Source organism: Cotesia typhae, unplaced genomic scaffold (assembly GCF_013202065.1).
Source record: "Cotesia typhae breed Kobodo isofemale line unplaced genomic scaffold, CoteBio_Ctyphae contig_65, whole genome shotgun sequence".
Taxonomy (NCBI): Eukaryota; Metazoa; Arthropoda; class Insecta; order Hymenoptera; family Braconidae; genus Cotesia; species Cotesia typhae.
In genome coordinates this window covers 320,349-335,406 of record NW_027423762.1, presented here as the reverse complement: position 1 = coordinate 335,406, position 15,058 = coordinate 320,349, and the positions used below count along the sequence as shown (strand labels likewise).

The 15,058-nt window shown below is 33.5% G+C and overlaps 1 protein-coding gene across 1 annotated transcript in view; it reads left to right on the top strand.

Moving 5' to 3' along the window:
• Positions 1-15,058, top strand: part of LOC141532648 (uncharacterized) — a 52,191-nt gene that overhangs the window by 24,226 nt on the left and 12,907 nt on the right. The window lies entirely within an intron of this gene.

Genomic DNA, 15,058 nt, shown 5'->3' with positions numbered 1-15,058 from the left:
AAAAATAGATGTATACTTTTGTCTTATTCAGAAAAATACTGGAGTATTTACTACGCTTGTATAGACTTGAAACGCAATCACGGTCATCCTCCGTACTTCGGAACCTATTTATTCTACCCCCGCAATTTATTGGTTTAATTTAAAAATTATGAAAAAAAATAATAACATGTAGGTAGAATAAATAGTTCCGGAGGACGGAGAATGACCGCGATTTTTTTTTTAAGTTCGTACAAGCGTACATGACACTCCAGAATTTTTTTGGAGTAAACGAAAGCGGACAAGTAATTTCATCGGGTCTTTCAATTCGAAACCTTCACTTGTGAGGGTAGGACTTATCTCCCTCACCGGAAGAAGTTTCTATTTTATTTTTAACACTCCTGACATCTTGTTTTGCTGTTATCAATGTTTTTTTTGATTTTAAGCAAATTTAAAATTCGTTGGCATCCAACGTTAAGAACTTCAGGTTCATTTAGAATCTTGAGCAGTCGCAGCTGGTCTTATTGGCGGATGACAAGCGCGAATAGTAAATGTTTGGAATCAACAATAAATATTCTCCAGTGGATTATATTTAAAAATATGACAATTCACTTAACATTCTTGGCAACCAATTAACAAATAATTAAAAAGAATAATTTAAAGTAAAAATTTTTCATAAATACGTGGTTTAGTTTAAATTAATTATCTCAACATCAACATTTTAAACGTCTTTAGCGTTTTTCCTTTGATTCATGTTTTTTTTTTTTATTAAATAAAACTAATTACTTTAATTAATAAATTAAATAAATTAAACAATTCACTTATAATGATTGACGATCACTTAGTGGTGAATTTTTTAATGAACAAAAGAAAACTGTTGGTTGTCATAGAAACGATTTTTAACTAAGTACTTGTCGTATGTGGAGATAAATCACACTAGCAAAATTAGAAAAATTTAGAAAAATTTAAATATGAATATCTATGACTGAGCACGCCTGCTAATATTTATATATTAATTTTATTAAAATTTGACCAAAATTAATTTCATATGTACTGATGTTCAATATGTTTGCTTTTTCCACTTTCTTTTTTATTATAATGAATTATATTAATTAATATAATTATTTTTTTACAAAATTGAACGTGAATAACAATATTTAAAAATCCAAAATTTATTGAATTTGAAAAAAACTTAGTTAATTGTGTAAAAATTTACATTTACAATGTGTTCATAATATCAAGTCGTTTCTGAACTGCATCGACATTTTCTTCTAAATCTTCATCTTCATTTATAGCATCGATATCAATATTATCATTATTATTATCATTGTGAGGTTCCACATTTACTAAATTTACATTATTTCTATCTCCGTTCATCATAATGAAATTATGAAGAGTGCATGAAGCTGCTATAATTAAATTCGCAGTTTCAATGGACTGAACATCTAAATAATGCAACCGACGAAACTTCACTTTTAATGTTCCAAATGCACGTTCTATTACAGATCGCAATGAAGCATGTCTTACATTATATCTTAATTGCAATGGGCTTAAATGGCCATTGTTTTTAAATGGAGTCAAAATATTAATCATTAATGGATACGCTGAATCAGCTAAAATATGCTGATTTTGTCCTAATAAAGGATTTTCCAGGTTAGATATTTTAGCATATAATGGCGAACTTTTGAATACTGGTGAATCATGAGCTCTTCCAGGACGTCCAACCAAAATATCAATAAATTTACCCTCGTGATCACACGTGCCTGCCATCAAAAAAACAATTTTATTTATTATTTATCCATGTTATTAAAAAAAATAAACTTTTTGTTGTGCGTGAGAAATGGTATTATAGAATAGAATTTTTTGTTAATGAACTGAGAATCGGTCATGAAACAATTAAAATTAATTGAAATAAATTCCAATTAAACGTTTATTTTATAACAAAATTCAATTAAATGAAAATCATAAAGATAATTATGATGTATTTATAAAATATTTTTCGTTAAATACTTTAACTTGATGATTAAAATCAAATTTTATTTGACCTAACGATCAATTACATATTACCACGAATAAATAAAAAATTTAATATTTTATATACCTTGTAAAATAACTGAATGGCTCCCTTTTCGATTATAATAATCATTAGGATTTCCCGGAGGTTGTTTGATATTAATGTGACAACCATCGACTGCACCGATAATACCAGGGAATCCATCAGGCTTATTTAAAAAAGCCATAAATGGAAAAAAAAATTGAATCAATCTTAGTAATTTCGTATTTTTAAAAAATAATGTTAAAATAATATCTCACGTTTTCAATTTCTGCAGACTCCTCAGCATTTGGCCATACAATAAATTGTGGAAGTAAATGATTTGCTATAATAATTATTATTTCTTTAAATATTGAATGACCAGTGCTTTTAGAAAAATTAAACCTATCGGCTATAGAACGGAAACTTTCCGGAGTAGCTAGAACCCACAAAGTCATTAGAATTTTTTTTTCTAACGGTATTGTATTATTAGGACGGCGGATATATTGCTCAATAATATTTTTCAGTTCCTGAAAATTTATTTTCGGTTATGTTAAGCACAAAATTCCAATCATATCATTACAATACGTTAATTAAAATTTACTTCAAAAACTTCTCGTGACATTCGAAAATGAGACTTAAACTGCTCATCATCATACTGCGGAATCACTTCTTCATAAAAATTTAAGATTCTAGCTGGAGCATCACCACGTACATCTAATTCGGGATCTCCACCTAAATCATCATCTAATAAAATAAAATCATCCATCAACTCGCCGTTAACTAATCCTGAGAAAAAAATAAATTAAAATTCTAAAAAATTTTGAGTAAATTTTTTTAAAATTACCAAGAAATTGCTGTAATCCATTTCGGAGATTTTGCTCCACTTGGTCGAATAAAATTTCATCAGCTATTAAATGTTCTAAAATATTATCCATTTTTTGAAAAAACGAAGGTTACTTATATTTTTACGGATAAAATTTAATTATTAATATTCCCAACAACGAATTTATACACTTAATTTTTTATAAATGAGGTTACAAATACAAACATGACATTTACTTATTTAATGTATACTTTCTTTCTTTTAGTCAGGCGAAGTTAGCCTGTCCATGAAAAAATTATCTATATTTATTTTTAAGACACTTTCAGCTTTAGTCAGTTGTCAGCCATTTTATTCTATAGGATATGCCAAGATCTTAGCATATCTTAGTAAATCTGAACGAGCCCAATGTTTCAATTTAAAACGAACAAAATAGCGTGGATCACTGGCACAATATATATATATATATATATATATATATATATATATATATATATATATATATATCAATTGCTGTGCGTTAGTCTCGCTAAAACTCAAAAACGGCTGGACCGATTTTCAAAATTTTTTTTTGTTTTGTTCGTTATAGTTCAGGGATGGTTTAGAAAAAAAAATTTTGGAATTTTGGAATTGAAAAAAATTTCAGCTTAAAAATTAAAAAATTGTTAATTTTGTATCGAAATCGCTATTGTTACGCTTGAGCCTCAAGGTTGCAAGAGTATACAAAATTTTCCAATATGCAGGAAGATACGTACAAGTATACTTTGGGTATCTTTATATATATATATATATAAAAGCCATATATAATAGCTAAATTTGTCATTAAAGACAAACTGAAAAAGTAATTCGGACAGCCCAGACCGGGAATCGAACCCGGATCGTTTGGTTACGCGCCAAAGGCTCTATAATTTGTTATACATTTATTATATAAATAAAACACATAAAACATATTAAAATGACCAACAAGTTTCATTTAATAACTTAATACCAACTTAACCGTCTACAATACGACCAGTGTTAATTGTTGACAAAAATAAATTAGTTTACAGGTTAACAATCACAAATCAAAATTTGTAAAAAAAAAAATTTTTGTAGGTGATACGAAGTTCACCGGGTCAGCTAGTAATATATAAGTGTTAGTCTATATACTACACGCTCAGATGCTGTAAACTGTAGGCACCGCCATATTGGCCTTGGCTGCTTTGACGAGCGCCTTTCACTTTATCCCTACTCCGCGGCCGACCGTAACGCGACATGCGACACACAGCCCAAAAAATCTGAGACGATCCAATAAAAGTTTCACTTTAAAAAAAACACACACACACACACACCGTGTCGAGCTTGCTGGGTCCCGCATCGGGCACCTCCCCAGATGATGGATAGAAGAATGCCCGACATGTCTGCGTAGCAGATACATCGGGTATCGAGGAAATAAAATACTCGGGGTGGACCAAAACCTAGCAAAAATGATATGGAAATGTCAGAACAATTTCGAACATCGTTCACAGTACAGGGGATGGATACTCCAGTGCTAGCGAGGGAAGGCTTGCAACTGGGCCTGAAGTCGTTATCAAGCGATCGTTTTCGGACAGCGGGGTGGACCCCATGGCTCCGCTGTTTAAGAATGCTACAGGGAGCACGAAAATAGCCCAGATGAAAGAAGATAGACAGCCAATGAAAATTCCTCCAAAAAGTGAAGGACCTTTTGCTTCCGTCACTATTCAAATCTACCGAGGAAGGATTAACTCTGCACCGACCGCCACCGGCCAACAGTCGCCAATGGAGAGACTCGGTAGCAAGATCGAAGAATTAAACGACTTCAACAATCGAGAAGTCAGCTCAGAAAAGGATAACCCGGGAGGACTACAGTTGACCGAAATCGGAAGAAGAAGGAGTAAGAGCACGAAACAGCTCCCCCTCCCCCTACTATAGCTCAAAACCAATCAAGTAAAGGCGCCTTCAAGAAAGGAAGAAGGAAGGCAAGAACTAAGGGTGTCTTGGTCCAACCAGTAGAAGGCCAAACTTATGCTGATATCCTAAAGGAAATCAAGGTCAAGGTAAACTCTGTCGAGACGGGCATAGACATAAGGTCTGTAAAACGGACGAAGCACGAAGGCGTTCTCCTCGAAATAGCTCAAAAGACCAAAGATATCAGTGTTTTTACCGAAGCGGTAAAGTCAGCCACTACTAATATCGGTAAGGTCGAGATGCTATTACCAATAACAACGATCGAGATTCTCAACTTAGATGAAATCTCTATTGAGGGAGACGTCCGCGTAGCACTTAAACGTGAATCCGCTAACAGCCTGGAGATCAAACGGGTAAATCTGACAAAACCTACACCTCGAAGCAATCGAGCAGCCTTCTGCGAGATAGACGAGACCAGCGCGATTAAGGCCCTGGACGAGGCCCGTATAAAGATCGGCTGGATAAAGGGGCTGGATTAACTGCCGTATACGGCAGTTGTAAAAGTAACCCCTTTCTTTAAGTATCTTGATTTTAGACACCAAACACATCAGTGTGCGGTACAAATGTGACGGAGAAAACCACAAGGCCGTAAACTGCACGGAGAAGCCAAAATGCTTCCTTTTCACTTTGGACAAAGTCGCCCTGGACGGCTTATGCCATATTTCTGGCACCGGAGCCTGCAAGGCATTCCGCACAGCACTTGACGAAGCCACGAGAAGGCAGGAATGACACGCATACTGTAACAGGGAAAACTGAACTTCCCATGGTCGTTATCGACCACCATATTGACGCCATGATAAATAAGGGTTTTCCCTTACCGTTCGATTTTGACAAGTAGTTCAAACTTGTCACCGGGCGTGCAAATCGAAAGTCCCCACTGCTGTCCTCGAAAACGAAGCGGGGTTGACAATAGGAAAGTTCGAGAACTTGGAGTTGAGAGTTATAAAAGAGCCGGCAAAAGAAACATCGAGGCTTTTTGAGCCAGGCCTTGGAATAAGTAACGCTTTTTGGGCCAGGCTTTTGAGCCAGTGAGGCTTTTGGCAAAAATAGTGAGTCAGTGTAGTGCTGTGTAGTGAATTCTGTTATCGAGATTTAGAACCATCAAGAAGAAAGTCAATTGATAACATGGAATTTGGGAACCCTTTACTTGGAGCCAGATAGTTTATTCGAGACGAGAGAGAGACCAACCAGCCTCTGATTTCGCCAGTTTTCAACCAGGACATCAGTCAACGTTTGGAGAATTGGAAAAGTTAAGTCAGGTATTATTATTACAATTATTTCAGGCCAAGCTTGAATTTGTAAATTGAGAAGCCGAATTAACTGTAATAAAATTTTGTCAATTAATGATCGCTATTGTCTCAGATGTCACTTTTAATTTAGTAGATTTTTTTATAAATAAATTATTCATAAATTTAAATTATTTAGTTTGTTACAAGCCTTTTAGTTATGGGAAATTATTTAGTTAAAATTATTTGATTAAGTTGAAATAGTAGAAGCAATTGTGTAATTTGGATAGTCAAGGTCATTCTGGAATATATGTAGTTGAATATTTAAGTAAGCTTGTTAAATTTGTAGAATTTGAAATTTTGTAAAATTAATTCTAGGCCGTTGGTCTGAATTTAATTAATTTGGAGAATTTAGTGAATTAATTTATTGGAAAAATTGTTTAATGAATTTAATAGAATAGTGAGTTAATAGAATGAATTAAATTTAGTTGAGAATTTTTGATTGATAAATTTTGGTAATGAATTAAATTAGTGAATTTGATATTTTGTATTAAAGAAATGTTAAGCGTAAAATTTCAGGAATTTAGATAATTTGTAATTCGGAGAAATTTAAGTAATTAGAGAAAAGTGTGTATTAAGTTAGCGTCCGGTGGACGATTTTTGTATGGAATTTAGTGAGTTACTTAGAAACGTTGTATAGACGCCCGAGTCGGGGGTACAACGGATTAAGTTAGGAAACCGCTGCGTAGACGCCCAAGTAGGTTTTAACTGGTATTCCGTCAGGTTGACGAGGTAAATTGGTATTCCGTCAGGTTGACGAAGAAATTGAGAAATTGAGATATTCCGTCGGAGTGACGAGGTTTAGAAAATTGGTTATTTAGTTATAAGAATAATTGGCAAGGGCCAGTGTAGGTGAGAGGTTCTCATAATTAAGTTAGTTCATAAGTAAATTGTTGGCTTTTTTGTAATTTGATTAAATAAATCACTTTAATTGTTATAAATAATTTTTTCTCAGTTTTATTTACAGCCTTTCTCGGACTTCTCACGACCCTGTCTTTTCCCTCTCATGCTTACCCGGTTTCTGGGACACCGTGTCTAAAATCTCAGTGGCGCCCTTTCTAAAGAAGAAAGGGGTGGCTAACTGGACCTGGGCAAAACGCCTTGGTTACAATACTGCAAGGCAACTTGAATAGGTGCGCTTTGGCGCAAAACCTGCTGCGCCAGCGCGTTTTTAAAAATTAAATCGACATCTGTCTTATCTGCGAGCAATATCCAAACATCGAAGGAAAAACATGGTTCGCAGATAAGTCCGCCACAGCAGCGATCTGGATAGCAAACTCGAAAAAGGTCACTGTCAACATCAACGGAAGCGGAGCAGGCTTCGTCTGAATTGAGACCCCCTCGACCTACTTGATGAGTGTCTACCTTCCACCCAACGAAGGGATTAGTGTGTTTCACCAAAAGTTGACAAACATAGAGGGCACCATAGGCAAGCTTGACGGCGATGTCATCGTAGCTGGTGATTTCAACGCCAAATCGGCTGAATGAGGTGCTGACCTCTCTGACACCAGACGAAACGAAGTAGCAAACTTCGCAGCAAGACTCGACCTCATAGTGCTAAACACCGGAAACACTACGACTTTTAGAAGACCAGGATACCAGGAATCTATCCTCAATATCACGTTGGCGACTCCGAGGATCATGAACATAATCGAAGATTGGACAGTGTCAGAGAAATACAGTGGCAATGATCACCAACATGTAACATTCAGCATTCGATAATCACCTGTTACGGTACCGCGTCATGATCATCGACCACGGACATGAAATGCCAGGAGACCTGGCTTAATAAACACCACCTGAAACTCGCTAAGGATAATACCGAGATGGTTGTTCTGACACGTCAAAAATGGTTCCCAAAACCAATCACTGTGGACATGGGAGAAACAACACTGACGTCAACAAGGGCCTTGCGCTATCTAGGGATAGCGATAAACGAGAAACTATCTTTCAGCGAACAACTCGACCGTGCATGCAAGAAAGCCAGCAAAACGGTGTCTAGCCTAAAAAGAATCATGACGAACACCATTAGACCAAGATGCAAAAAGAGAAGAGTTCTTCTAGAAACAGTCTATTCGATACTTCTTTATCGAGCAGAAATATAGGCAGACATATTGAAGCAAATGACATATAGACAAAAGATAGTGGAAGTACAGCGGCGAGGCGCTCTCAGGGTGGCCTGTGCCTGCTGATCAGTTTTCGAGGCGGCTATATTGGTCATTGCGGGAGCCACGCCCATCGACCTACTAGCGTTTGAGAGAACAAAACTCTGACACTAAAAACAGCGACGAAAATATAAAAGACGCAAGAACGAGGATAAAAGCGGAAACGCAGCAAGTATAGCAGGACCGATGGACATCGGAAGGGACGGGCAGATGGACGGTGCACCTGATCCTAAACATCAACGTCTGGCTTTCTCGGAAGCACGGGGACACGGACTTCTTTCTCATCCAGCTATTGACGGGACATGAGCAGTTAAATTCCTATCTTTTCAAGATGGGTTTGCACAGCACACAAACGTGCAAATACTGCCCAGACAAAATTGACGACGCTGAACACACTTTCTTCGACTGTGATCGGTGAAAGGACGACAAAAGCAGCACCGAAAAAACAACTGGCACCACGCTCTCTCCTGAGAGCTTGATAACCTGCATGTTAAAAAAAGAAGAAAACTGGTCAGCTGTCACAGCTTACGCGCTTTAAAAAAAGCGTGGGGTGCTTTTTAAGATATTATAAAAATGATAATCACTTTACTCATATCTGCCAATAAAATATTTGTACCTATTGACACCATGCACCCCACGCTTTTTTTAAATTAAAAAACATTTTTTTTTTATTTACTGTATTATTGATTTATATTTATTGACATTTTTAACACTATTCTTAATTGAAATCTATTAAAACTTATTTTCTATTTTTTTAGTTCAGTTTTCTATAAGATGTGTGTTTTTCAGTTCTTTTAGAACTATTATTTATTTTCTACTTTTTAGTTTTTTTATTCATAAAAACTTTTTTTTTTAATTTTTTTTAAACTATTATATGCTTTGTTAAATTAAAAATTCTCTTTGGTGTTCGAAAATTTGTTAATATTAGATGAATCGGCTAAGGATAATGGTTGGAAATTAAAATTTCTGCCTTATCGACCATAGATGAAAATTATATAAATTTTTAAGAAAAAACCGCAGAAAGAGACCAGTAACCAATAGAACCCGAATGTAGACGTCGTGAGTCGCAACATAGACTGAATTGAAGTAATGCTAACGTGGTTCCGATACAGTCTGTGCCGTAACATCTATGGGGAAAGGAGAGAGGAGGATGTTTAGTCGGTATTGCTGCAAAATAATGTTGACTTCCAAGTCCGACATATCCAGGCAAACACCTAGTCCTAGCATACGTAAATGTATTTTACCTCCTCTCCGAGCTCAAAAGTTTGATAGGAGTTTAATAAATCACTATTTTTTTAATTTTCAAACCGCAATAACTTTTGAATAAATGAACCAATTTTCACGCGGTTAGCGGCTTCGACGCAGTTTTTCAAATTCTATGATATACTTTCAAACACAAATTGATTACACCGGATATTTCTGTGTAATCCGAAAACACACACACACACACACACACACACGCACATACGGACATCATCGCGGGAATAGTCAGGGAAGCTTCCTAGGACCTCAAAACGTCAAGATCTGATGAGAACTCGATTTTCGAAAAACGGGGTGAAACCAATAACTTCCCGATTTTTGAAAATTTTCAATTTTCTTAGCGGGAAGTTAAAAAGAGAATAAAATTGATGAAAAAAGAATAATATTTTCTAAAAATCAACTTAACGCGATTTGTTCCAAAGACATCAGTGATTTTATCACAAAAAGAACCTTAGAATTTTTCGACCAACTTCAGTTATCGCCAGACTTTTTAGATATTGAGCCCGAGCACTGGATAGAAAATGATTCTTATAAACTGTGCTTTGATACTATTAAGAGCATCAACAATGTGGCCAGAACGTGCTCTTTTCTTACCCCCACTTTGTAGGATACTCTCATCTGATTACATTGAAAGCGGTACAAAGAGGGGGTAAAAAAATCGCACGATCTGGCCACACTGAGCATCAAGTGTGTTAATGATATTGCTGAACGAGGTATCGCATTAATACAAAAATATAATCGAACTCTGACGAAAAACGAAGAGCAAAAACAATTTATTCTGCAAATAGTACAATTACATTATCAGCAATATCCTAATTGTAATAAGTTAAATTTTATTAATAACTAAATAAATGTTTTTAACATACCTTATCTCATTTCAAACTAATTTATTTCCCTAAATGTAAAGATTTCTGACAATAAATGCCTAAAATTGCTTATTTTGATTTTTTGTTTAATTTTCATGACCAGTAAATATATGAATTTTTGACTTTAAAAAATGGAACCAGGTATGATTTTGTAGGAAATTTAATGCCTTTCAAGAATCTGCCATCAAAAAATTTTTATCTCCAGTGGTTCAAAAGTTACATTATTTTTAATGAAAAAAGATTTTTTTACGAGTTATTTAAATGGGAAACTTTGAATGCTGACCGACACCTTTCAAAATTAAGCTAAAAATCTCTCCTTGCAGGGGAACTTTTTTTTCGATATATAGGTTCATTTTAACCCATAAAATCGATAGGTTAGTTTTTTTGGCTCACCCTAATATATATATAATATATATATATATATATATATATATATATATATATATATATATGTATTAGGGTGGGTCAAAAAAATCGAATAATTTATTTTTGATTTTATACTCTGAAAAATAGGTTCGTAGACACCTAAAAAGAATTCTCTCCAAGTATAAGCTCTTAATTATAACGGGAAGGTCCTCCGCTTTGCGGGTTTCTATTTTTTTCGAATAATCAGATAAAAAAATTTATATCTCGCTTCCAACTGCTTGGAAAAATATTCCGTGGCATAGATTTTGTGAGAAATTGAATGCTTTACAAAAAGGTCTCTTATGACTTTTTCAAAAACTCAACCGATTAAAAGATATTCATAGTTGAAGTTTGGCTATTTTAAGGAAAATATTCGTTTTTATTATGAATTTTATAAGTCGATGAAAAAAATTATTTCGGATTGCGGAACTCATGATTTTGTAGGAAATTTACTGCTCTACAAAAATGGTCTCTTATGATTTTTGATTAAGTGAAGCCGTTACGAGATATTCATCGTCAAACATTAACGAATATCAATATTTCCAGTTTTTGATCAATAATTCGATAAATTTTAATTTAAACTATGAGTTTCAGGAAAATTTACATAAATTTGAGTTTCGATCGATAAAGAAATGTTATAATAAGTTAGATAAAGAATTATTGGAATTATCATTGATTTTCCTTGGAGAAATGCCTCAAGAAAAGATTTCTTTCAAACGTCCTGGTGCTGTTCATCATGCTAGATGGATGGCTAAGGCCATTTATAGTTTGAAAATGTATCTATTCAGAGATGAATTCAAACTCTCTCAGAAAGAATTGCATGGTCTTCGTCATTTCTGTATTTTTATAGTCACATTGTATTTAAAAGCTTGGTTTTCATCAACTTCTGCAACAACTGCTGCTTATCATGACTTGCAGTTTATGAAAAATTTATTGGAGTACAAACATATCAATCCTTTGATTTCTTCAGCTACGTGTGAAAAAATGATTTCGCACTTATGGTATTTGAGCGATGAACTTGCCATTTTATCACTGTTTGACGATGGCGTTCCATTAGAAGTAAAAAAAGTATTGTTGAAGCTGTTAATACTCGTGAAGGTACAGATTCTAAAGCTAAAAGATTTTTAATTGCTAAAAAGATTTGAATTCATTGGCGCAGAGAACTCTGAGTGACTTTGTGTCTAAAAAGTCATTAAATCTTTTCAAAATCTTCGATCTACCGTATGACTTTCTTGATGTCGATGTTGAATTATGGCCTACTACTAATGAGAGTTATCTCGAAAATAAAGAATACTTTCAACAACTAAAAGTTGTCAATGATTCAGCAGAGCGAGCTGTTGCATTAGTTAGTGAATATAATCAATGCTTGACAAAAATGAAGAACAATTCCAGTACTTATTGCAAGTTGTCAAAGAACATCAAAAACATTCCCAAATTGTAATAAAAGAAATTATTTATAGTAATAGCGTACTGTTATGTTAAAAATATAGACAATTATATTGCAATTGATAATTCAATAAAAAATTTATCTATAAAAAAGTTAAATACTGGTTGTTTCTCACTTGATTCAATACTTTTCATATTAAATTTGACAAAGAAATATGTCATTCACTTCAAATTAAACTAATCATTGGCTATATGTCGAAAAAATGCTCTAATTTCTTGTTTTAATGCAATCAAACAAGCTCAAGACTGAAAACAATATTAAAAAAATTGTTTATAACATTTCTTTATCGATCGAAACTCAAATTTATGTAAATTTTCCTGAAACTCATAGTTTAAATTAAAATTTATCGAATTATTGATCAAAAACTGGAAATATTGATATTCGTTAATGTTTGACGATGAATATCTCGTAACGGCTTCACTTAATCAAAAATCATAAGAGACCATTTTTGTAGAGCAGTAAATTTCCTACAAAATCATGAGTTCCGCAATCCGAAATAATTTTTTTCATCGACTTATAAAATTCATAATAAAAACGAATATTTTCCTTAAAATAGCCAAACTTCAACTATGAATATCTTTTAATCGGTTGAGTTTTTGAAAAAGTCATAAGAGACCTTTTTGTAAAGCATTCAATTTCTCACAAAATCTATGCCACGGAATATTTTTCCAAGCAGTTGGAAGCGAGATATAAATTTTTTTATCTGATTATTCGAAAAAAATAGAAACCCGCAAAGCGGAGGACCTTCCCGTTATAATTAAGAGCTTATACTTGGAGAGAATTCTTTTTAGGTGTCTACGAACCTATTTTTCAGAGTATAAAGTCAAAAATAAATTATTCGATTTTTTTGACCCACCCTAATATATATATATATATATATATATATATATATATATATATATATATATATATATATATATATATATATATATATAATTAAGGCAGGAGGTTTAATTGGACACTTCCGGCGAAAATTTGAATTTTCAGCGGAAGTGCCCTAACTAAGCTCCAGTTCAAAAATTCTATGAAAATCAAATTTATCGTCTTACCCCAAAATATCTTAGGAAAGGCCTAAACATAGCTGATTTCAAAAGCGGAACTGAAAATTCCAATTTTATAAGGTCCATCAAGGAAGTTACATTTTGGCACACCCTAATATATATATATATATATATATATATATATATATATATATATATATATATATATATATATATATATATATATTGTAACCGGGGGGTTTTGCCCAGGTCCAGTTAGCTACCCCTTTCCTCTTTAGAAAGGGCGCCACTGGGATTTTAGACACGGTGTCCCAGAAACCGGGGAAGCATGAGAGGGAAAAGACAGGGTCGTGAGAAGTCCGAGAAAGGCTGTAAATAAAACTGAGAAAAAATTATTTATAACAATTAAAGTGATTTATTTAATCAATCTACAAACTTAACAATTTCCTTACAACTAACTTAATTGTGAGAACCTCTCACCTACGTTGGCCCTTGCCAATTTATTCAAACCTCGTCACTCTGACGGAATACCTTAAAATTTAAATTTTCCCTCATCAACCTGACGGAATACCATAAAATACCAATTAATTACCTCGTCAACCTGACGGAATACCAATTAACATTATTTACCTCGTCAACCTAACGGAATACCGATTAAAACCTATTCCCGATTGCGCCCCCGACTCGGGCGTCTACGCAGCGGTTTCCTAAATTAATCCGTTGTACCCCCGACTCGGACGTCTATACAACGTTTCTAAATACTCACTAAATTCCATACAGAAATCATCCACCGGACGCTAACTTAATACCCACTTTATCCGAATTACTAATTATCTAAATTCCTTGAATTTTACGCTCAACATTTCTTTAATACCCAATACCAAATTCGCTAATTTAATTCATTACCAAAATTTCTCAGCTAAATTCATTAACAATTTTCTCAATAGATTAATTCACTAAATTTACTAAATTAATTAAATTCAGCCCAACGGTCTAGAATAAATTTTAAAAAATTTCAAATTTCAAATTCTACAAATTTAACAAGCCTCATTAAATATTCAAACTGCATATATTCCAAAGTGACCTTGACTATCTAAATTACACAAATACTTCTACTATTTCAACTTAATCAAATAATTTTAACTAAATAATTTCCCATAACTAAAAGGCTTGTAACAAACTAATTAATTGACGTTTATGAATAATTTACTTATAAAAGAATCTACTAAATTAAAAGTGACATCTGAGACAATAGCGATCATTAATTGACAAAATTTTATTACAGTTAGTTCGGCCTCTCAATTTTCAAATTCAAGCTTGGCCTGAAATAATTGTAATAATAATACCTGACTAAACTTTGTGATGGTAAAAAGTGAGTGCGAGCGAGACGGCAGAGCAACAGAATTATTATTACTATTGTTATCATCGTTATTATTACTATTATTATTATTGTTATTATTACTATTGTCATCATCGTTATTACCACTATTATTACTATCATTATTATTACTATTATTACTATCATTATTATTACTATTATTATCGTTCTTGTCATTATTAATACCGGAGTATATTTAATATACTAAAGATGTTTTTTTTTATATATCATTGTTCATTTACATTTCTTTGTTTAATGAAAAAGTTTATTTAGTTTTAAATACTTGACTGAGATTTATTTTAAAATGCGCGCGAATGTTTGAGTACGCCACCGCGGCGAGAGATGGCGAAGAATTTCGCCGCTCGTTCGTTTACAGTAAAAACCGACGAACTAATATAAGCGAAACTGCGTGGCGATAATTTTTGTTCTTTTAAAGAACAAAAATTTATTT